General features: G+C 43.9%; 1 protein-coding gene and 1 long non-coding RNA gene across 8 annotated transcripts in view; one reads left to right on the plus strand and one right to left on the minus strand.

Moving 5' to 3' along the window:
* HOXB3 (homeobox B3) overlaps window positions 1-22,205 on the minus strand; it is an 87,809-nt gene that overhangs the window by 11,138 nt on the left and 54,466 nt on the right. For 3 of the 7 annotated variants that reach the window (XM_083709655.1, XM_083709657.1, XM_083709656.1), the window contains exon 3: window positions 12,006-12,056. The exons of 1 other annotated variant lie outside the window; for it this stretch is intronic. The gene's annotated coding sequence lies outside the window, so the exon portion shown is untranslated. Of the gene's footprint in view, window positions 1-3,540; window positions 6,105-6,482; window positions 6,546-12,005; window positions 12,057-15,813 lie in introns of those variants that run through there. 3 more of the 7 variants (XM_083709658.1, XM_083709659.1, XM_083709661.1) reach the window with 3 other exon arrangements.
* On the plus strand, window positions 512-2,843 carry LOC310830351. The gene is made up of 2 exons (XR_014557613.1): window positions 512-969; window positions 1,169-2,843. It is a non-coding gene; the product is annotated as an uncharacterized lncRNA (long non-coding RNA).

The raw sequence follows: 22,205 nt of genomic DNA on the forward strand, positions 1-22,205 counted from the left end.
GTTCAAGAACCATTGCTGAGATAGGGATAGAAATCTTCCAACGGGGGGAGAGATGATTTCTTATAGGCCATTCAATCTAACTCTCTAAGGTGCGCACATAGGTGCCTGCCTGCATACATAACATTGTCAATATCCACACACACATTCATACAGGAAGAAGTCGACATAGTTCGCCGCGCGCACCCCCACTCGTAAGAAAGCAATAGGCTCTTGGCTTTCTCCACGCGAATCTCAAGCCCGTCAGTTTCCGTGAGCGAAACCTCCAAAAAAGGGGCCCGAGCAGAAATAAAACCCAGCTGGGAAGTAAAAGTCCCATCGGGGCTGACTCCCAGATAAGCAAAATGCAAGTTTGAGATGGGAAGTCACTTGGTAGATCTAAACTGTCTCTTCTGTACCGGTGGTATCATTTTTATATCTATCCACACACACAAACACATTGTATGCATGCAATTATCAAGTTATTCTAAGGTGAATTCGTATTATAATTTAATATTCTCCTGATATGAGTGTACAAGTATAGATTGGGTAATAGGATTTTTTAAAAAATCACTGTTACCTTAAAATTGATCAGGATCCACGTTTTTAAATCAACATTTTAAGGTTAAACATAAAACTGAACTCAGCTTCTGACATTCCGCCAAATGGTCCGTCCACTTGCAGCATAAGGCTAGGCATGATTACTCGGAAGTAAGTCTCAGTGTGCTCAAGGGGGCTTACTCCCAGGAAAGTGTAAATATAGGAGTGCCGCGTTAGTGCGCTGAATTTAGAGAGCTGTGATGGCTGGGAACATTGTCAGATTTAGAGACCTGTGCTGAATTCTTTGATGTTGGCGCTTTTGATACTGTTTTCCATGTTGTTTTTGCAACTCTCATTACAGTTTGAAAACAGGCTCTAGAATCCACTCTACCCTGCAAGCCCTTAACAAATCTGGTTCAGTTGCGACTCCCAAGGTGCTAGTCCGGTGTGTGTGTGTGTGTGTGTGTGTGTGTGTGTGTGTGTATATATATATATATATATATATATGCTTTCGTAGATTTTCACGGGTACAGGAATGCAGGTTTTGGTGTCCTCGGGTGTCTTCCCGTGTAAAAGTTGGGGTGTCTAGGCGACGTTTCGACGAGGTCTCACTCGTCATCTTCAAGTGAGACCTCGTCGAAACGTCGCCTAGACACCCCAACTTTTACACGGGAAGACACCCGAGGACACCAAAACCTGCATTCCTGTACCCGTGAAAATCTACGAAAGCAAATATCTTACCTCTACGGGGAGGAAACCTTCCAGCTTGAAGATGACGAGTGAGACCTCGTCGAAACGTCGCCTAGACACCCCAACTTTTACACGGGAAGACACCCGAGGACACCAAAACCTGCATATATATATATATATATATATATATATATATATATATATAAGCTTCCTTCTATGGCTTCTCATCCTTTCTTTAAACAAAATAAAACACAACCCAGTTTTGCCACCAGGCCATTTGGTTCTCTTGATTTTCTTTCCCTTTAACTTTTATGTTTGGTTTGTCCTTCCTTTATTTAGGGGTGGGAGGGGGAAATTCCTTCCTCAAAAAGAGAAAAAAGGATGTATTCTTCTAAGGAAACATTAATTTTCTCCATGTTGGAAGGGCACAAAAAGGCTAGAATTATTTAATGGGTCAAATAATAAATCAGTAGGAAAAGCACACACACACACACACACACGGAAGGATGAATAAGAGAGAATCCTGTTTCACTGTATTCTGTATTTCATTTCAAATGCCCTTTTTCCCAGTGAGCTACAATCTATTATACTCCCCTACAGAATGAAAAATAATACTGTAACCCAATATTGGTCAATTCTGACCATAGGAACGCACACACAACAGGAGCAACCTTCCCCCCTGACTTCCCTACATCTATGCACTTCAAAACCTAAATATAATTCAGACCTCATACCCAACCACATGCCCCACCTCCTCCTCCACGAACCTCCTCCTCCTCCTCTTCAGTTTATGCCTGTATAAATTCTGCAGTTTGCAGAACAGCAACTCTGAAAGTCTATGTTGCAATCCTTTCGTATGTTCCATGGATTAGACACAACCGTTGCCTTCTAGAAGCAGGCTGTTAAAATATTTGCTATGTATTAACTGGAAAGAATGATAGAGTTGCTGTCTTATTTCAGCTGTTCCTTAGCAGACATAAACACTCGAGCACTCTCATGGCAATAGATTGATTAAAAATAAAGAAGAAACGCAATAATCATTAATTCGATATTAAAAGACTGGGTTCGCTGAAACTGACTAAGCGGTTCAGCCATAACGATAATTTTACTAGGCCTCGCTGGTTTGTTTTGGATTTCTTGGGACTTCTGGAAGGCCTATGAGAAGGTGGAAGCAAATGTCTTCTTCTTTTAAAGGAAGAATTAAACAGTGCATTAAAAATTAATTCCCATTCTACTCTTCTCGAAAAGGAATCCAAAGTGGTCTGAGCGTTCAGTAGCAAAGATTTTTTCGCCCCTTTTGTATCTCATCTTTCAACACGTCCCAAATGTCGGTCATTTATCTTAGTCGGAGACGGGTGGAATCGTAAATGATTTACTCCAAGGAATTGTTGCTGTAGTTGTTGTTGGGATGTGCGTGTGTTTTAAAAAGCACCCCGAAATCTCCAGCGGAATAATAAATAGGAATAGTGCATTGGAAATTAGTCCTCCAAATGGTAACCGCAGAAGTTCCTTCTCTCTCTCTCTCGGAAGTTTCGTTTTTATTCCAGGAGAGGAACCTGGATTCTAAATAAAAGCCTCTCTTCTCGGGAACTTTTGCAAGAGAGAGAGATTTATTTTTTGCAAATTGATTTTTTTTTTTTTAAGAAAAAGAGTGAATCCAAGAATCTAGAAGCCCGTTAAAGGGTTTGTGACAAGAGCGAAGGGAAGGCCGTGGAGCATGGGAAAATATAGTATTAAAAGCTCCCTTTAACCTCCATGTTGGAAAAAGAATTCTAAAATTCGCAGTCCTACTCTGGTTATGCGAGAGAACCGGAGAGCCTTTCTCCTTAGGGTGCATTTCTCCATAGTAGGGCAAAGGCAATTAATAATAATAATAATAATAATAATAATAATAATAATAATAATAATAATAATAATCTGGGGTTCCGGACAACTATCCAGTTCACAGCAAATTGTTCACTACATTTAGAGCTTTCCCCCTTGAAAAATTAAAGGGGGGGGGGAAATCCTCCACCACGTCAAAGAGAGAGAAAGAAAGCGTTCTAGATGAAAAGGCGAAGGAGAAAGGGGGAGGAAAATAGAAGGGGGAGAATAGCAAAAAGAGGGGGGAAAGGGGGGTAGAAAGAAGGGGAGGGAAGGAGGGGGGAAGAAGAAGAAGAGAGAGAGGGTGAGAGTGAGAGAGAGAGAGGAGAGAGAGAGAGAGAGACGCTGCGTGGAAGGAAGCTTAAAGCTTGTGAACTCTTCATGAACCGCGATGCGAGTCATACAGCTATAAATCATGGAGACACGGTCTCCGCCATTCACAAACTGATAGCCTATTTCGGTCCACCTTACCTTAGCCTCTGACGAGAGCAGCGCGGCGAGCAGACATAATATATTTTCGCAGCCAGCAAGCAACGCAATCAATAAGCGAGGAGAGCTCCCCCCATTCCTCTCCCGTGCTGTTTTTTTTTTTTTTTTAATGTTCAAGGAATATCTAGAGAGAGAAATCCGGTCATAACGCCAAAAGGAGGGGGGACATCTCTATAGGAGCTTACGGTGAGGGATGCTCGGGTCCTCTCTCTCTCTCTCGCCTCTTTCTCTCTTTCTCAATCCGTTTGGGGAGGAGTGCGTGGGGGGGGGGGAAGGTGAGAAGAGGTAGGAACCACAAGATGCTAGACAGCCTTCCAAAGATGTATAGGGAATCCTTTGATTGTGGCTGCCCTATAGTCTTGGTACGCCCTGTTCACGGTTAACAATGGCCTCTGGCTTAACAGCAGAAGGCAAGAGAGAGGGAGAGAGGGAGAGAGAGGGGGAGAGAGAGAGAGAAAGAGAGAGAGAGAGAGACAGGGTACAGAGGAGGGGGAAACAGAAAGAATAGCTGACATGAAATCCTCGACAAGGAATGCTTAGACTGAGATTTAAATGACATAATAATAACATCCAGTTATTATTTTTGTTAAACCGGGCAATTTAAAACAAGAAAGCTCGGGAGGGGGAGGGGTTGAGGAGGGATTCAGGGGAGAGAGATGTAGAGATTTCGTTTCTGGGGGCGGGGGGAACGGAGGGGTGGTTTTTTTCCCCCTTCTCCCTCCTGCTTTGGGAGGGCTTGGGCAAACGCCAAGGTTGCTTCCTGACGGCGTCAGGAGTGGAAAGGAAATATGCAAATAGAGAGGTGGCGGACAGAGGCCTAGCAGGATAGCAAAAGCTGTATTGATTCACGTGCTTCGCAATTAGGTGTCAAGTTATGCTAATAAATCTTTGGAACAGAGGCAGATTTTCTTTCTTTCTTTCTTTCTTTCTTTCTTTCTTTCTTTCTTTCTTTCTTTCTTTCTTTCTTTCTTTCTCTCTCTCTCTTTCTCTCTCTCTCTCTCTCTCTCTCTCTCTCTCTCTCTCTCTCTCTCTGTCCCCCCCCCCATTTCCTTCAGCAGAGCAAGCGGGGGATAACTCTCTCAGACCTCCATTATACCCCTCCCTGGACAAAATGGATTGCACAACCCTCCGATATGACTTAATTATTATGACAAGCATATGCGGGGAGGGGGAGGGAGACGCGGCGAAAGAAAGCAGCATTTTAAAAACAGCAAAACAAACAACAGCTCTTGAGAACATCTCCCTGAAAAGTTTTACAAACCTTCTAGGCGACATGAAAGGGAAAGTTTCTGAAAGTTTATATACTTAACCTGGTTGAGTGCTATTGGTTTCCTGAATGCTCACGTTGTGTATGCATTATGGGTTACATTCGAGCACGTCAGACTCGGAGCAGACCTGCTGAAATCTTCAATTAGTAAAAGTCCATTGATGTCAATAGGTCTACTCTGAGTATGGCTTAGTCAGATGCCACCCATAATGCAAGCGTTCACACATAGGAAGGAAGAAGAAAGACTGACTGATCTACATTTCCGGCACCTCTCATCGTGTTATGCTCAACATTTGGGATGCAAAGTTTCATTCGGTTTATTGGGATTTACTTGCAAGCGACTGTGATTGGGGCAGGAATGTGATAAGTTCACCTGACACAGGGAAGTTATTTAACATTAGATAGATGATAGATAGATAGATGGATAGATAGATAGATGACGTCTCTTTAAGTCACTCAAGATTTATGACCCCCTTCCCTGCTCATAACACAAGGAGCTTGCCAAGACAAAAACGTATTCGCTCTGCTTTTGCTGCTGACCTGAAAGGCAGCTGCCGCTACAAACTGAGTGTGGGAGGAAGAAGTTGAGGTGTCTGCACATTTTTGGGTGCGTGCGTGCGAGGCAGAGGAAGAAGGGAAAAGGAGATCTATTGTTATTCTCTCCCCCTCCTTCTTTTTGCACCTCTACCTTGAAGGGGGTAATTGCTGAATCAAGGGGAAACTGGCATTCAGAAAGGGAGTGGACTCTGGAATTGGCTCATTCCTTTCTTGGGATGTTCTTAGTGCTCCCCATCTTTGATAATGGTTCTGTTTCGGAAAAACTTTTTCACTTAACTTTTCAGACCTAACTTTGTCTCTCATGCCTAAAATTGCAAGTGACTTTATCCACCCGGACAATGTTACCTTATTCCTGTCCACTTTGGCTTTTTTATGAGTTATGAAAAGAAATCCTAGATCTGCATGCGATGGTGGGCTATTTTCTGATTTGGAAGACCATCCTGAGATTGGACGCTCAACTGAACCATGATATTCAAGAAGAACTTCACTGGCAAAACACGTCCTGTGGAATTCTCCGGGTGAAACTTAGAAGTCTGCTGCTGGACAATAAGTAGCGCCTCCACGTATGGTAAACATAACTTTCAGAAGGGACAAGCACTTTTATTGGCATAAACACTCCCTTTCTTTCCTTTTTCTTTTTAAAAAACGAATTAGTAGCATTGTGTGAGTATTTAATACTGTCTTTTTGAATTTCCAGGTCTACTGTCCTTTTAGTCCTTCCAAGACTAAGTCCCATGATTTTACCCTGGGAGTAAAATCCGTTGAATTCAGTGTGGGTTACATCCGAGAAGTATTGCTCTATATAAAGCTGAAATTAAACGCTAGGGAGTAAGTCCCATTGAACATACCAGGTCGTGTCCTTCTGACTTACATACTGAGGACTACGATGCATGGAATAGAGGCTCAAAACAAGACCAGGGTAGAAAGCAAATCGATTAACTGCAGAGTGTAAAGTATCAAACTTTCTGTTTAAAAAAGAGAGAGCGGGGCCTTGAATAAATCCTTAAGGTCTTTCTGAAACTGGTATGAGATAGGGGCTGCTGGTGGTGCACTTTAGGCGGGACCCACAATAGGTCAGTGGTGTTTTCTTAAAACTCACCAGTTCCTAGGCTGCTGGTCCTGAAGGTATAATGGAGAAGTACAGTTTGAAAAAGAAGGGGACCTGTTTAAAAGAGAGAACAAGAGAAGGAGAGGGAGAGAGACACATACAGAGAGAGGGGAAAGGGGGGGGGGCGTGTTGGACTGTTTAGTAAAAGTCTAGAACGTAAAAACAGATAAGTTTGGGACAGGAGGCAAATAAATCACTTTGGGTAAAAAATAGCCTTCTCCGTTCCATAACACCACTGTCCAAACACTCCTACCGAAGATTCGCCAACAGGACCCAGGTCTTTACCACCGTCGTTCGCTCACTTTAAAAGTTGCCAGCTAACTTTACATGTGTGTGCTGGGAGTCAACCGAAGTTAAAGATGATGCATGGACACAGGAGAGCCATACTATAGGCGCGCAAGCACGCATTTAGGAGGCATTTCGTTTCGAATATTTCCTTGCAGGCTGGACTGAGAGAGGGTTCTCTTGCCCGATTGGGGAGAGAGTGTTGTTAGCAAGAGGCTTTTGATGTTCTCTAACGTTGTTAGGGTACGGTTTCCCGCGGTTGGGGGGTGGGTGGGGAGTTAACGGGTTTATTTTTTCCTGTTGGTGAACTTAATGTCTTTCGATTAAAATAACAGGAATAACCTAACAAAGGAGGAATATCCAGATCCATTTATTTTATTTCTTATATGCTTAGCACGTCGTGGTTTTTTAAACTTTGGCAGTATATTCGCGAGGGGCCGGGTCCGAGAGAAGGGAGAAGCAACCCCAGTTCATTTACCTGCAAGTAAGCCTCGCTTATTTTCAACCGAGTACGTGTGTACACAACACACACACAGCGGTCCTTCTGAGTCTTTGAGTCTTTGCAATAGGGCATACACGAACCCAACGCATATAAAAAGGGCCTATTGCTCTCAAGTTAAAGCCTGCCGGAGATCCCAACTTTAATCCCACCGAGGTCTAGTAAAATTCAGAAGGGTAGTCAGATGGTGTCTGGCATTCTCATGTGTAGGCGAACAAAATGGGCCGAAGGAGAAAGCGAATTCGCCAAACAATTAACCGAGGATTTGTGGAAGGCGAACTGCTTTGAGATTTATCACTGAAGCTTGGGTAAGGTTTTGGTTTGGGGGGGGGGGGAACGAGAGGGAGGGAGAGGGAGAGATCATTTAAAAATATTTTCGTTTGGGGAAACATTCCTTGGCTCTAATAACCCGGTTTTCCGTTCTGAATGCTAATATTATTAATCTGCAATAAAAACGTCCGCTAACCACACACCAACACTCCCCGAACGGTATCCCTGCATGTCGCAGAACCTCTGGAATATAAATCACGCCCGGGAGGCCCCAGCTGCCCCCATCTCAATTCTGCGGCCTTTGGCAATAATTCCAGCTTCATTCCGCCTGCTTCTTGTTGTTCCTAGAGGCGCCCGCCCCTATGAACGGCCACCGAGCTGGCACCGGGCCACTTATACCACTTGCAATCATCGGTGTGCTATTTCTGGCTCGGAGTTTAAATTATTCGTTCTTTGCATCATAAATAAAGTTGTTGCTTTTTTGTTTGTTTTGTTTCATTGTGAAGTGTTTCTATGTGTGAGCAGTCTAGCAGCTAATAATAATAATAATAATAATAATAATAATAATAATAATAATAATATTCTCACGCTTCTAGAACTCAGTGAATAAACCTAGTGGCAGCAAAATGAGGCCAAAGCAAATGAAGGCAGCTTACTAAAACGATTTCTGCTAACCTGCTACTGCTGCCGTAGTTCATTAACTACAGTTTGCACGTTCAGCTGCGAGTCATCCAGTTTTGCCTTAGTATGACGATAAGACAGTGAGTAGCATAAAATGCACGTGTGAAGTGGTCCTGAGCACCTTCAGGGAGATGCCATTCCCATCTTTTTAAATCTCGACTGCTGGCTTTTGGAGGGCAGGGGTAGTGCGCCAGGGAGGTGGGTCACCAAGACAGCCCCATAGGTGGTGTTAGCCGTTGGATAGGGGGCAGAAGTGCAGCAATCCAAGTCTAAAAGACATAAAATCCTACAGGAAAGGGGAAAATGCCTTCAGGAAGGATAAAACTTCCTCCCCACACACCAAAATCCGTCTATTTTAATGGGGTAAAGTTTCTGCCCAGTACCCACCAAAAAGATGGAAAAGTAGTAAAAAGACAGAAACCTCTCCCATTCTAGTGTTTGGTAGTGTTTTCTGGTCGTCTTTATGTATTTTCTTAAACATAAGGTTTTCTATGTGGCCTGATGGCATTACTTAATACTGTTGTTATTTATTGCAGAAATACTGTTTTGTCTGTCCATCTGTCTATCCATCCATCCATCCATCCATCCATCCATCCATCCATCCATCCATCCAACCAACCATCCAACCATCCATTACGTTTTTATCTTCCCTTTCTGATGTGGAAATCAAGGCTACCAGTAGTGGTAGCACATTATGGAATAGGGGCAGGTAACCTCAGACCTTAGGTGGCCCTCTAGATATATTTACCTGGCCCTTGAGGCTCTCCCCAGGCCACAGCCATCTCTACAGCCCTGCCTGCCACCCTCCTCAAGTATTCTTGCCTGGCTGGAATGTATTATGGAACTCTGATAATGGCTCTTGCTCGCCTTGATGGAGGATGAATAAGGGTGAGTGAATGTGCGTAGAAATCAGACATCAACACAAAGGTAACATTTGCATTCATTGCTCCACCCACATTTGTCTCTGGCCCCTCCCAGTACTGGCATGTGGTCTCTGGTTGCCCAGAAGCCAATGAAAGATGTGGACTGAAAAAGCTTCCCCAAAGCTGTTGTAGGACGAGAAATCTTTATATGCGTCCTTTTGTATAGAAATTCTCTACAAACCTTGTTTATTTTATTTAACACCAGTGATGCTTCACTGTAGCTATAGTTGTTTTTAATCTATCTATCCATGGAGTCATCTATGGAATGCATATTTGTGCTTATGGCTCTAAAACTTTGTATAAGTTATATAGACATAGAGCTTCCTGATGGAGGGTTGGGTAAAACCTGTTGTTTATGGCCCAACTATTAGGGAAAGCGAGGTAGCTGCCCCAGACAGTTGATTTTGGGTGTCACAAAAGGGCACCACATTGTTAGTCATGTTATATATTGTTATTGGGTTCTTTTTGTTAGTACTTTCACTGTCTGGGAGTTTTTGTTCTTCCTCTTCTTCTTTTTTACTTCAGCTGCCAAAACACCCTGACCAATCTTGGGTACCTGACGGGGGAAGGTGATTGCGGGAAGTAGTGCTATTTGCTGTTATACCTCAGGCGGCAAAATATATTGAGCAAACCCTATTGTTCTGCCATAAGTGCACAGGGAAATGTTCCCCGGAAGCCAGCAGTACTTACTACAATATTTATCTCTTTTTGTTTTTGTTTTAGGGATTCGTATCCTAAGATGTCTTCCCTTGTTACATCGGAGCAGGATTAAGAGAACTTCAGTTCTAAAGAACTTGGTTTGTGTGCAAGTGCATCTGACTTCAGGAAATGCACATCCAAATAAGTGTGTGGTTAACATTCTCCCTCCTCCTCCTTAATCCTCTCATAGCCACACGTGCACGCAAACTCTACCCATGCGGCGACTCAGGATAAACCAGCATCTCTCTATCCGATTGTTTCCCTTGATGGATTGTAACTCTTTCTCCCCCACGACCTTTGGTTTAGAAGCCTAATAACTCACCGGATTAATGGTCAATCAACGGAAGTAGCTTTAAATTGTCTCCAAAGTATAAAACATAAACAACAACACCAGCCAAAGGGGGGAAGGAAAGAGAGAACCCCCCCACACAATCCCAGTCTGTTTTGTGCTCCACCCTCTTGGGGGGGCACTTTGTCTTGTGTAAGTGGTCTCTGGGTCTTGTTCTGCAGTTGGGGCGGCTGGAGAGGGGAGGCGTGGGCGCGCTTGACTAGTACGGAACAGTCCAGCGCATATTTAAAAAGGAGGAAGATCAGAGAACCTGAGTAACTCTCCCCAAGCAGAAACGTGCATCTGGATTTCCATGGAAACTACATTTTCAAGGGGATTTGCTACCAGGGAACGTGTTTCGTATCAAATGCGAGGGCTTTCTTGTCTAAGCACAGGGACAACCTGACCACAAGCTGATTCTGAATGCTATTTACTGCTAAGGCTGCAATCCTATGCGGTTACCTGAAAGTAAGAGCCACTGGACACCGTAGGACCTACTTCACATGAAGTGTTCGTGTGGGCGGGACCTTGAGATACTAGGCAGCTGACCTCTTGCATTGTCTTTCTTTCGAATTATGAAATAAAGGACTGAACCATCCTTTCACGACGTGACAATTTTCAAATTTCTCTTTCTGTGTTTTCTTTAAAAACTTAGACCTCGCACCTTACTGTTCCCACCTGATTAACTTCACGCTGACAAACCTATTAGGTTCTTGCTACCGAGTTTTATTACTTGGATCTATGTGTTCCGGGGGAAAAGGAGAAAAAACCGGGAAGGAGGAAAAGGGAGAGAATGGGTGGCATTCAAGGAAGCTTTACTTAGAGTAGTCCCATTAAAGGTAATGGGCCTAACTTAGTCATACCCCTTAATTTCCATGGACGTACTCTGAGTAAAACTTAGTTGAGTAGCAACTCAACTTCCATACGCGACACCCTGCGGTCCCTCCTTCACCCTCCTCCTCCTCTTCCCCCCCCCCCATTCAAATTTTCAGCGTTGTTATCTCTTCCTGGCCGGAGATAACCGTGGGAGCAGGCAGAAGCACTTCCTGGTTTACTAGAAAGCTGCTCTGAGCTGCCGTGGAGGAGGTCCAGTTCGACACCCACGCTCGACCTCTTAATAGCAGCGTCAATTGGGAGAAAATAGCGCTTCCCTGGGAGCCCGTGCAGCGTTTTTGAAAACCTTACTTCCGCATAATTTCTGCAGAACGTCATTCAGGGCAGATAAAACTTGATTAGCTCCTCAGCAACGCTACAATTTTAGTCGTGCTTACTAGGAAAGGCCAATTGAATTCAGTAGGACTTACTTCCACGTAAACATATTTAAGGCCTTGGCTATTTTTCTTAGCTGGGAAGTGGATTGTGTGGTGGATGGGGACTAAAGTGAAGACTCCACCCCTCTTCATTGATTTACCGCGCAATCCTATGCATGTTTACTCCCGAGCAAATTCCCACTGATTTCAGTGGTCCAAAGGAAGAGGGTATATCAGATAGCAGCTTCAAGCGGGTGATAAATGTAATGAAGATAGTTTGCTTGCTGGTGGAGCGGGTGGCGTCGTCAATAAGTTTCAGATAATCTCTCTTTTGGCATGAAAATACACTCTTCAGAGTCATGCATGCAAAAAGGGAGAGGAAATGGGTGAGAAAACAGATTCCTATTCATGCGCATCACTTCTATCCTTCAGCCTTTGGGGCTTTTTGGGAGGTCAGTGGCCTGGAGAGCAGACCCTGATCTCAGCAGCAGAAAGAGGATTTCACCCCGTTAAAGAAAAGCGAGGGAGCCAAGCTATAATTCTCTCAGTTCACAACTTTTAAATTTAGAATCCACTTACTTCTGTCTGGGAAGGAAGATGACGATTGGATACCACAGAGCGAAACTGCGCCTACAAGAAAAGAGAAAGGAAAATATTTTCAAGCAAGGCGAAGGCTTCCCTTCTGAGGTTGCAGCTACCTATTCTTATATTGGAAACTTGCCAAATGGCAAAAAAAGGCAGGCGCAGGCAAATACCCGAGTTCTAGTCAAACTTTATGGAGCTGGAGTGTCCCCCCCCCCCTTTCCTTCTCTTCGAGTTCCGTCATAACATCATAAAGTTCGAGAAGGGGGTGGGAGTTAAAATATATAACCACAACAAGCGGAGTCATCTACCATCACTAACTTTGGGCGGGGGAGCGGGAGGAGCGAAAAGAGGGACACAATCCTCCTTGGCATTTTGGTTCTGCTTCATACACAAGGAGGTACAGAGTGGCTGACTGTATGGTAGCAGATATTGCTAAGAATCTGCTGTCAGAGACTGCGCAATTTGGGTGTTCTGTGAAGCGCTCAGCACACTATTGGAGCTTGTAATTGCCCAGCAGCCGCGGTACTGGAAGGTGCCATGAATGGTAATAAACAGGTTTACATAATTAATAGGCAGGAAAAGACTGAAAGGGTAGGATGGAATGAGAGAGACAGGCAGAGAGAACAGATAAGCACTCCTCTCCTATACAGTGGTACCTTGGGTTACATACGATTCAGGTTTCACACTCCGCTAACCCAGAAATAGTGCTTCAGGTTAAGAACTTTGCTTCAGGATGAGAACAGAAATCGTGCTCCAGCGGCTCGGCGGCAGCAGGAGGCCCCATTAGCTAAAGTGGTGCTTCAGGTTAAGAACAGTTTCAGGTTAAGAACGGACCTCCAGAACGAATTAAGTACTTAACCTGAGGTACCACTGTACAGGGATAACCTATTGGTCTCTAGCCATTTACTCTAAAAGCATCTCTTTGCATTGAAAGACACCATCTCAAACCCGTTTGAAGGTGGCTGTCTGCTCTTTTTATCCCAAAGTAGTTTCTTCCTCCTTGCACCACCGTCTCTATTTGGGGATAGCAGCCATCTCCATGGAGCTAAGTTGCAGTACAATTAGTGGGACTTTATTCCACGTAGAGGCGTGTAGGATTGGGAATGCCATTCCGTTGCGTTTTCTTCATCCACCCTTAGATATATTAGGTTTCACATATTAACCAGCCGTTTCCTTGTCCCGTTTCCTGCTTTACTGAAACCCTCCAAGGCTCTTTGATCTATGGCATTCATCAGCATACCTAAAGGCTAATTGGGACTTAGGCATCCATAACAGACGGGCATAGAGCTGAAGCCTAGAGTTAATTTTTAATTGCAAGATGAAGAATTGTGAAAGCGGCCAATGTTTAACAGGCCCTCAAAAGCAGTATTGTGGGGCATGACTTAGAGCTTTGGTTTTAAGTCATTGCTTGGGATGGGGACGTGCTTGCAGATCTACTTGTAAACGCAAGGACTTGATACATTCAAAAATGCGTTTTGGAAATTCGCAATCATTATATTATAAACTATGGGCCAAATAGCCTTCTCTCTCTCGTTGACTCTCCAATTCCCAAACAGGTAGGTAGCATGATGAATAGCTGATAGGGAACCACCATCCTTGCTCTTTCTGAAGACAGACGTTTCCGATCTGGTGGGTTATCGGAGGCAAGTGGTTTGGTATTTGGTGCTGCATTCATTAAAATCTGACCACAGTCTAGATAGATCCTCAGTGCTGTAATGGAACCTTGCTGAAGTCCAAGAGGCTCCTTGTGGTTCTTTGGCACGTCGCTACCTAAACTGTCCTAATTAAGATAATTAAAATAACAACAGCAACCCAACATGATTCCCATAGAAGTTGCCCAGAGAATGCCAACTGAGTTTGTTTTCGAACTGGTAGGAAACAACATCTGAATTAAAGAAGCAGCCACTCCATTAATATCAATTTCCTTCAATGAAAACTTTGGTTCTTCATCAAGTTGATGATTTATGATAAAATCGATTAAATTAGGGTCACTTAAGGGCCTTGTGGTTTCCTCTTGGATTTCATCTGTCAACGCATCAAGCAGTTTTTTTTTAATCAAGTTTAGCTGGAGGCTAGTAAGGAAGATGATTCTGGAGCTGAGGAAATTTAATGCAAAGCAATTTTCAGGGAAGGGAGGCGCTCAGAGAGCAGAGTTCTTGCTCTCTTCCAATATGGCATTACTTTGCCGGAGGAAATATTAGACATTGGGGTGGTGTTTTGTTTGTTTTTAATAAAAAAAAGTGTACGTTTATAGCTGGGGTATGGTCCCAGGAACTGAGTTATTAACATCGCCATCCTGAACTCAGAACATATTTGTACTGTCAGCAATAGTGGCTTTATCTATTTCACCCTCCCCCCCTTTTATTTTTATTTTTTTGGTGTGTAAGTTTGACTGTAACCTCTGCTTCCCGAAGACTCAGCAGAATGAAAAAGCCCTGGCTTCCTAACATAAGAAGAATTCTTATGTCAGATGCAATTGTAAGGAACAAGGAAAGAAGAAAAGAAGGCCGGTTTGATGGAAGAGTCCCTTCCCTCCTTTGGTCTAAGAGCATTAAAAACATTTTAAAAAAACAAACAAAAAGAAGTACAGCCATTCAAGTGTAAGAGAAATTTGCCCTTTATTTCTATAGAATGCGGACTGCATTCTTTAGCATGAAACTCTGGAAAGAATAAAATAGTCCAAACAGTCCATGTTTACCTGGAAGAAACTGCCTTGAGTTCGGTTGGACTCACTCCTCTGTGCAATAGGATTGCAATCAGGTGGCCCGATCCTATGCATTGTTCCTCTGAGATAAACCCCACAGTGCAATCTTATATATGTCTACTCAGAAGCAAGTCCCACTGAGTTCAATGGAGGTTACTCCCTGTTTAGTGAGTATAGGATTGCAGCCTCATTGCGTTCGGTGGCGTTTGAGTCCAGGTTAAGGGTGCACCCCCAGATTTTGCAAAGGCCAAACAATGCGTGCATTGCTAAATATGATGGCGAGGACAAACAAGTTGATAAGATGTCTCAGTCTCTGAAAGACTAAGGCGGTCCCCTACAAGGTAAAACCGCAAGCTTTGTTTTACATTGCTGGTTCTGTGGAGACCTAACACTGCTTGCTTCACACACCGGTAAGATATTTGTTAACTACAACTCACAAACATAAAAGAAACGGGGGGGGGGGGAGGAGAGAGGGAGAAAAGGGAAGGGATACAGATTTGGTCTTCTAGGAAAAGGCTGGTCGTGACAGGAGCCACCTCAAATAAACACAACTTTCTCAACACCATAAATCACATCTCTCTGTTTAACACCAGGCTTCCCCTCCCTTAAAGAAGCGTTTGTAGTTTTCCCTTTCAAACAACCCAGAGGCGTTAAACCTTTAACAAATGTGGCCTGGGAGGGGCGGCAAGCGCGGAGGGGGGACCTATTTGGTCCAAACATCAGGTTTGGAAGAAGCAACCTGCCTCCCCTTTATTTTATTTGCATTGGACTCCCAGGATCCAACCATTATCAGGAGATCATTAATATTATTTGTTTACTATATCCCAGCCTTTTCTGGTCAAGCTACAGGACTAGTTTCTGAGAGTGGTGGTGATGTTTTGGGGAGGGGGGAGGCTGTGCTTCAAGCTAGAACTCCAGCGGACCAATGGACGCCTTCCCAAGCTTTGTCAGAGCTATTAATTAAATCTCAACGGCCCCCGGAATTTCCTATGCTAGGATCAGACGAAGTTGTATAGTGGTTTGGGATTTGTTTTGATCTGTCTTGTAATTTCTTTTATTATTATTATTATTATCATTATTTTTATTAATCCCTCTTACCTGCAGCGATTCTCAACCAAACGACTTCAGCAGGAAGATCGAAGGCGGCTCACGAGGTTCAGAGGAACTCGAAGGAAGCCAGTTTGGGAGAAGGAGACAGAGAGACAGAGAAGAACTACTTGACTGTAGCTCTGTAGATTTTGCTGCTAAGGTTTGTCTTGAGGCTTTTTTTGGGGGGGTCGGTTTTTCCACCGCAAGGAAGCTTTGATTTTTTTTGATTATTTTTTTGAGGAACGGGGGCGGGGGGCCTCTCTTGGATTCCAACTTGACAGAAGGAAAAATACAATGGTTTCCGAGACACGGAGGGAGAGCAAAATAATAACGAAATAAAGATATTCTGCAGCAAGACGAAGATACGGAATACTTTTTCACGGGACAACAATGCTCTCTCCCTCTGCCACCCCCCTCCACCTCCGAAAAGGAGGAGGAAAGCCTCTCTCGTTTCTAAGCGAGGCTGTTTCTCTTTATAAAGACTTAAAAATGTTGCAAGAGGGGGATCCTACTGACTGACAAGAGGTGCCAGATAGAGAGGGACCAAATGGATTCTGGTTTTAAAAGACCAACAGGAATTGGCTGGTTCTCGACGTCAGGATACGAAATTGATTCCATATGTCCCCCCCCCCCCTTCTCTTCCTCAGCAGTCTCTCACGCGGGGAATAAAAAAGGATCGAAAAAGAGCAAAGGCTAACTGAGATATCTCTCTTTGTTAAAATAAAATAAAAATAAAATAAAACCAAGAGGGTTCAAATAAAATGTTGTTACTGTTGGCTGTTTTAAATAGCAAATCGCTACGGGTTTTATGCTTAAACACGGAAAGGTAAGGAGCTGAGAAAAGGTCATTGCGAATGGAAACGGCCTTGCATGACATTTTAACGTGGTCTTTAGCAAAATCTCCGTCTATCCACCCATGCATCTTTCCCCCTGTTCTTAGATCTTTGCCAAACGTGGCGTGCCTTCCTCCAGCTTTAATCCCATCCATTAATCCATAAATCTATTATATTTTTAGTACCCCCCCGTTCCTTTTCTACAAGTAACCCAACTCAACCCTTGCTGGTGTCTTCACTTTTCACCCTTTCCATCATCCCTTGTTTTATCGTCTATATCCTAGATGTCTTCCTGTCCCGCTATAATGTGTGAACCTCCCTCCCTTTCTACCTGGCACCACGAGCTGGCAAAGATTGGCCTGGAATTGCTGGCTTTTGCGCTGAAAGTCGTTTGAGATCGGTAGCCTTTGGGTGGTAGCAGAGCCAGGAACAAAGGAATAAATTCACGTGGAATCTGGAGGCGGCCTCCCCCTCCTCATCCCACGCTATCTACAGTTGCCTGCAGCTGGCGCTGGGTCCTGTCTGGAAACCAAGCGCTCAGGGACACTGGCCTTTTAACAAAGAACGAGCCCTTTTTGGTAAAGCTAGGTCGCTTTAGCCTTCGGTTTTTCCTGTGCTAGGGATTCCCACATCGCGTCCATTTTTGGAACCCATCCGGTGTGAACATGGTCCCTTTTTCATTCATGCCTGGCTGATCTGCCCTTTCAACATGTCTCCCGGAGTTTTCTGACCCCCTGGGAATAGCTAATAGCCGAAGTTTTTTTTATTATTATTTAAAAAGAAATGCATCCCCACAATATGACATGAAATAACACTCTCCTTTTATAAAGGGCCAGTTCTACGCTTCAGAACGCCTGCGCGGGTACGCGCTGGGGTTTTGCGCGCACATGTCTATCTAGTTTATGGTCTTGGAAATGCTTATTCGGAAGGGAGTCCCATGTTGTTCAATGGAATTGGCTTCGTCCTACGGCATGGGTTAGTATTGCAGCGTTTTAGCAAGCGTTTAAATTTGATAATTCCCAGCCAGACACCAACATATTCTTACTATTTGCCTTTCTTCAACAAGGAAGCAGAGGGAGGTGAACGAAACCCTGATTCCAAGCGCTTGTGTTCCCTCTGAAAAAGTCTAGCAGTGGACGTATTTCCTCTCTTCCCTTCTCCACCCCGCCTCGTTTTGTTTTCAGTAATCCCTGCTGAAAGTGGACACGTTGCAGAAACTGCATTTTTTTAAACGTCTGTGACATTTTTATCTCCAGAGTTCTCGAAAATAAGATAAACGCCTGCATTATTTTAACCAACTGTCCTTTTTTTCTTTTAAATAGCAAATTCGTCGAGGAGACCCACATAACATTACCCGAAAGTAAATTCCATTGATTTCAATTTCCAGCAATCCATTCCCCAAGTGATTTCAGTGTGCACCCCAATTCTAATGTCTAGTGGAGGGAAATACAGGGGAAGTTCTCTTGCCAAATCTCATTGAAATGAATGGGAACCTTCATCTCAAGGAGAGGTGCTCAGGAGACCTACCCAGTGGATTGTACACAGCATATTTTAGCGTTGCAGCCACTGCTCGAACTTGCCATCCTATTTACTGTTTTTTAACACCACAGCACCCCTAAATGCATAATGTAATCCAAAGTACACCAAATCTGTTCTGCTTATAACATGATAAATCTAATGACTCAATTATATTTATATTTATCACGAGAGCATTATATGAGGCAAAGTAATCTGCCCTCCCCTCCAGTACCTGAATCTGACGTTACTTGAAAATGTCTCACTGAAACGATTAGAATTCATTTATTTTCATTTCAGTGGAATTTGCGCAGGAGAACTTCTTGTTGGCTCACGCCCAACGAATTTATGAATGGTACATAGCTGTATACTGTTATATTCTGCCTTACACCGATGTTATTAAATTCATTGCGCGGCAGTCTGCTCCACTTAAATGAATGGGGTTCGCTTACATAGAGGGCTGTGTATATTCCAGATGTCAGATCTACTAGTTGGCTTAACTTTAGTCATGAAATTTATGTAGCCCTACTTGGATGTAAGGTCCTTTATCGGATAGTAAATCAACACACACTCGACTCCATTGCGCTGAAAATAAAGTAGCCACTGCGCTCCAGAGTTAATCAATCTAGTGGCCCAATCCTAAACAGATTTACTTAGAAGTAAGTCCAGTGTTACATCCAGAATATACCCATATAGTTAACTAGCGGGGTATAAATGCATTTAAAATCGGGCTGCCCGGGTTGTTTCATTTAGTTTGGATTTGCTTGCTTAGCCGTCAGGGATACTGATTTGCAGAACGGGAACTTTATCGGTATGCTTTCGCGAGCTAGCGTGACTCTTCCCTTTTCTAGCTCGCGTTAGCAACATCCCCTCGTGGATACAAATAGCGTGAGAGTTTCCGGGGAGCTTTCAGCGTCATGAGTGAACTCCACCCTCCTCTCCTTTGTTCCCGCTCGCGCCTTTGGCATTGGAGAACCTGGTCTCTCCGCTATGCTGTAGGGCTTCCTCGTTCTGCTATGTGTGAGTCGGTCTGCTAGGGAGGTAGAATGGGGTTGTTACACAATGAGCCTCAGGGTTGGAAAATATGGCCTTAAGGGACCCACCGTTCCAATATCCCTCTGACTTGACTTGATTAAAACCTCCAAGAATTAAATTTACGAGAACAGAGCCTTTCGCCTTAAAATTTTATAACCCTTTGTAAAAATGATCACACGGGATAAACCGATTAGTGGTGCACGGAGACAGAATCTTTGGCAGTTCACAGCAAAGGACCATTTTGCGTACAGTTTATTGGAGTGCACATTGCATTGGCAATGTATCGGTAATACAACATTCCCTCCACTAGCAGTATAATCCTAGACATGTCTACTCGGGAGTAAGTCCAATGGGACTTAGTCCCAGGTAAGGGTCTACAGGGTTGAAGCCTTATGCTATTCCAGAGGGGCAGACATGTTAGTTGGAACAAAGAGTACCATAGCTATTCTAAGATAGCATATGTATCACAGCATTTTCGTGGACTGTACTCCACTGAAACTTTTGATATAACCAATGTGCTAGCTCAGGAGTAGGGAACGTCCAGATGTTGCTGGACTACAGTTCCCATCGCCTGTGACTATTGGCCACGCTGTCTGGGGCTGATGGGAGTTGGAGTCCCAACAACATCTGGAGGGCCACAGGTTCTCCAGCTCTCTGTTTAGCCTTTAAGGTGCCACAGGATTTTTTGAATGTTATTTCCCCCCTTGAGGCAGTGAACGCTGGAAGTTCTCTCCTTGTTCCCCCCAGGTTGTCTGCCAGTTAGACTAGGCGTCATCGGATTACTGATAGCAACCCGATTCTTCTAGAGTTCACTAAACCAGGATGAAGTTACCCAGTCTGTCTGGCTGGCTGGCTCTTCCTGAGAGCTCCTCCCTGTGGCCTCCAAGGTTCTCCCCTCTCATCCACACAACAACCCTATGAGGTAGGGAAGCTGAGAGGGAGACCGCTCAGTAGGCTTAAGTGGAGATTTGAACCTGGAGCTGCGCTTTTCTCATTCCGCTACTCTAACCACTACACCACACCAGCTGTTAGGACGAAAACTGGTACTGGCGGGGGTGGGTGGGTTGGTTAGTTGAGATTTCGATTTCAATTGACTGTTGTTGTTTCATTTATAATATATATCCGTAGTGTTGTTCCATGGTTTGGAAGATTGTGGGAGGGAAGGAATGTTGCTGCAACTTACTTTGAGTTTAGGAGAACAGATGCATGCAGAATATAAGGAAAATGAAGGCTCATTCATCAGTTGATTTTAAAAATGGTGGGAACTGCGCATAAGGCTGAGATCCCAAGTACGGTTACTGCACAAAAATGTAATCGGTACCAGTGAGAACTGTTTCCAGATAAAACAGATATAGAATTTAGGAAGCTGAGTTCTGGATTGGCAAAATCCAAGAGTGAATTCGCCTTCATGGGTCCAACTGGAATTTAAAGGCGATTTGGAGCCAGAAATCATATGAAGCAAACAATACCTTTTCTATTTAAAAAACCAAAAGCTTTCCCCTCTATTAGCACTATTCACTTGGTTGACCAAGAAGGAAGTTCTCCTGTGGACTCAAGAACCATTCAAGAGGTCCCATTAGTTTTAATGGTGGCATTCAAGAGGTCTCCATTCGTTTCAATGGTGCTCGCTGAGCTTCACGCTGGATTTCACCGCCACAGATTTCTCTGTGGATAATGCACTTGTGAGGGGAAATATAAGAAAGGAAACTCCCGTTTCGTGAATAGATTTGAATTCTGACGTGACGATGACAGGAAAAGAAACTTGCAACTAAGTAGCAGAAGCAATTTAGAAGTGTGTGTGGGAAGAATAATCAATATACTAGAGAGGGTCTGAAATATTATTTATCTCATTCCTGCGTTTATCATCCGCAGCAATATTGCTAATCTTCTGAGATATTGGAGATCAACCGTGTTAATAAAGAAATATGCATAGAACACAAAACGAAAAGTGCAACGATTTTTTTGCACATTCTGATACAGCTTGTAGAAAAGTACTCCCGCAGCAAAGTTATTATATTACCTCGATCGATGAATAGACCGATAATGAACACAAATGGGGAAATGTGTTATGATTTAATGAAGCTGGGTCTTCAGCAAATACAAAGATCTAGGCAAGGGGGAAACTGATGTGGTCTTCTTTGAGGAAGGGAAGCAACGGAGAGAGTGTAAGGTCGATGTGTAGGGGAGCATCGGAAGGAAACGATACAATGGAAAGAAGGAAAGGAACAGAGAGGGAGAAGGATAGAGAAAGAAGTATACGACTGATTTGAAGAATCACAACGAAAGAATAGAAAGGTAAAAGGAATGTCCGGACCAAGACTAGTAGTGTTGCTGCGGCTGCTGTCGTCGTCCTTATATTATCTCACATTGTGTCAGGAGCTGGACGTTTTCAGCACCTCTCGCACATTCACTTATGACAAACACAGCTGTATCGAGTTTCTAGTTGGCACAGTCCAACGAGAAGCTCTCCAACCCCATTGAAAAAAACAAGAGCTACGCCAGAGCCCCCATAGGACTCCTTCAGTGGATCGGGACCCTCTTCATTTGAAAGTAAAGTCCACCGAAATTTAGAAGGCATTCCTTAAAAAGCCAAAGAGTTGTATTCAGTGTTCATTCTACTCAGAGTAGAGACACTGCAATTAACAGCCAACGTCCGTCTGCTGATTTCAATAGGTCTGCTCTCAGTAGAACTTAGTTGCATATAACTCTTTGTGCTTAGGGGTACCCTACTGCTGAAATCGTTCCTATTTCCCTGGGGTGCGGAAGCCTTTTTGACACCACCACCATTTATGTTCCTGCGAGGTCCTGACCCAGAGTTTCCCCCCGCAAGGACTTGGGAAGTTTGTGTCCAGAAAGGGTGAGAGGATGGGAGCGATCCTGTTTCCCGCACATTGCTTCCCCATCCCACCTCTCTAATCACATCCACCAACATTCAAGAGCCCCTTTCAGAAGCAAAGAGGAGAGGAGGGCTTGGACGCTGGGGTTCCCCCTGCAGAACCCGTATCAGGATGGAATCTG

Source organism: Podarcis gaigeae, assembly GCF_964106915.1.
Source record: "Podarcis gaigeae genome assembly, chromosome: 13".
NCBI classification, from domain to species: Eukaryota; Metazoa; Chordata; class Lepidosauria; order Squamata; family Lacertidae; genus Podarcis; species Podarcis gaigeae.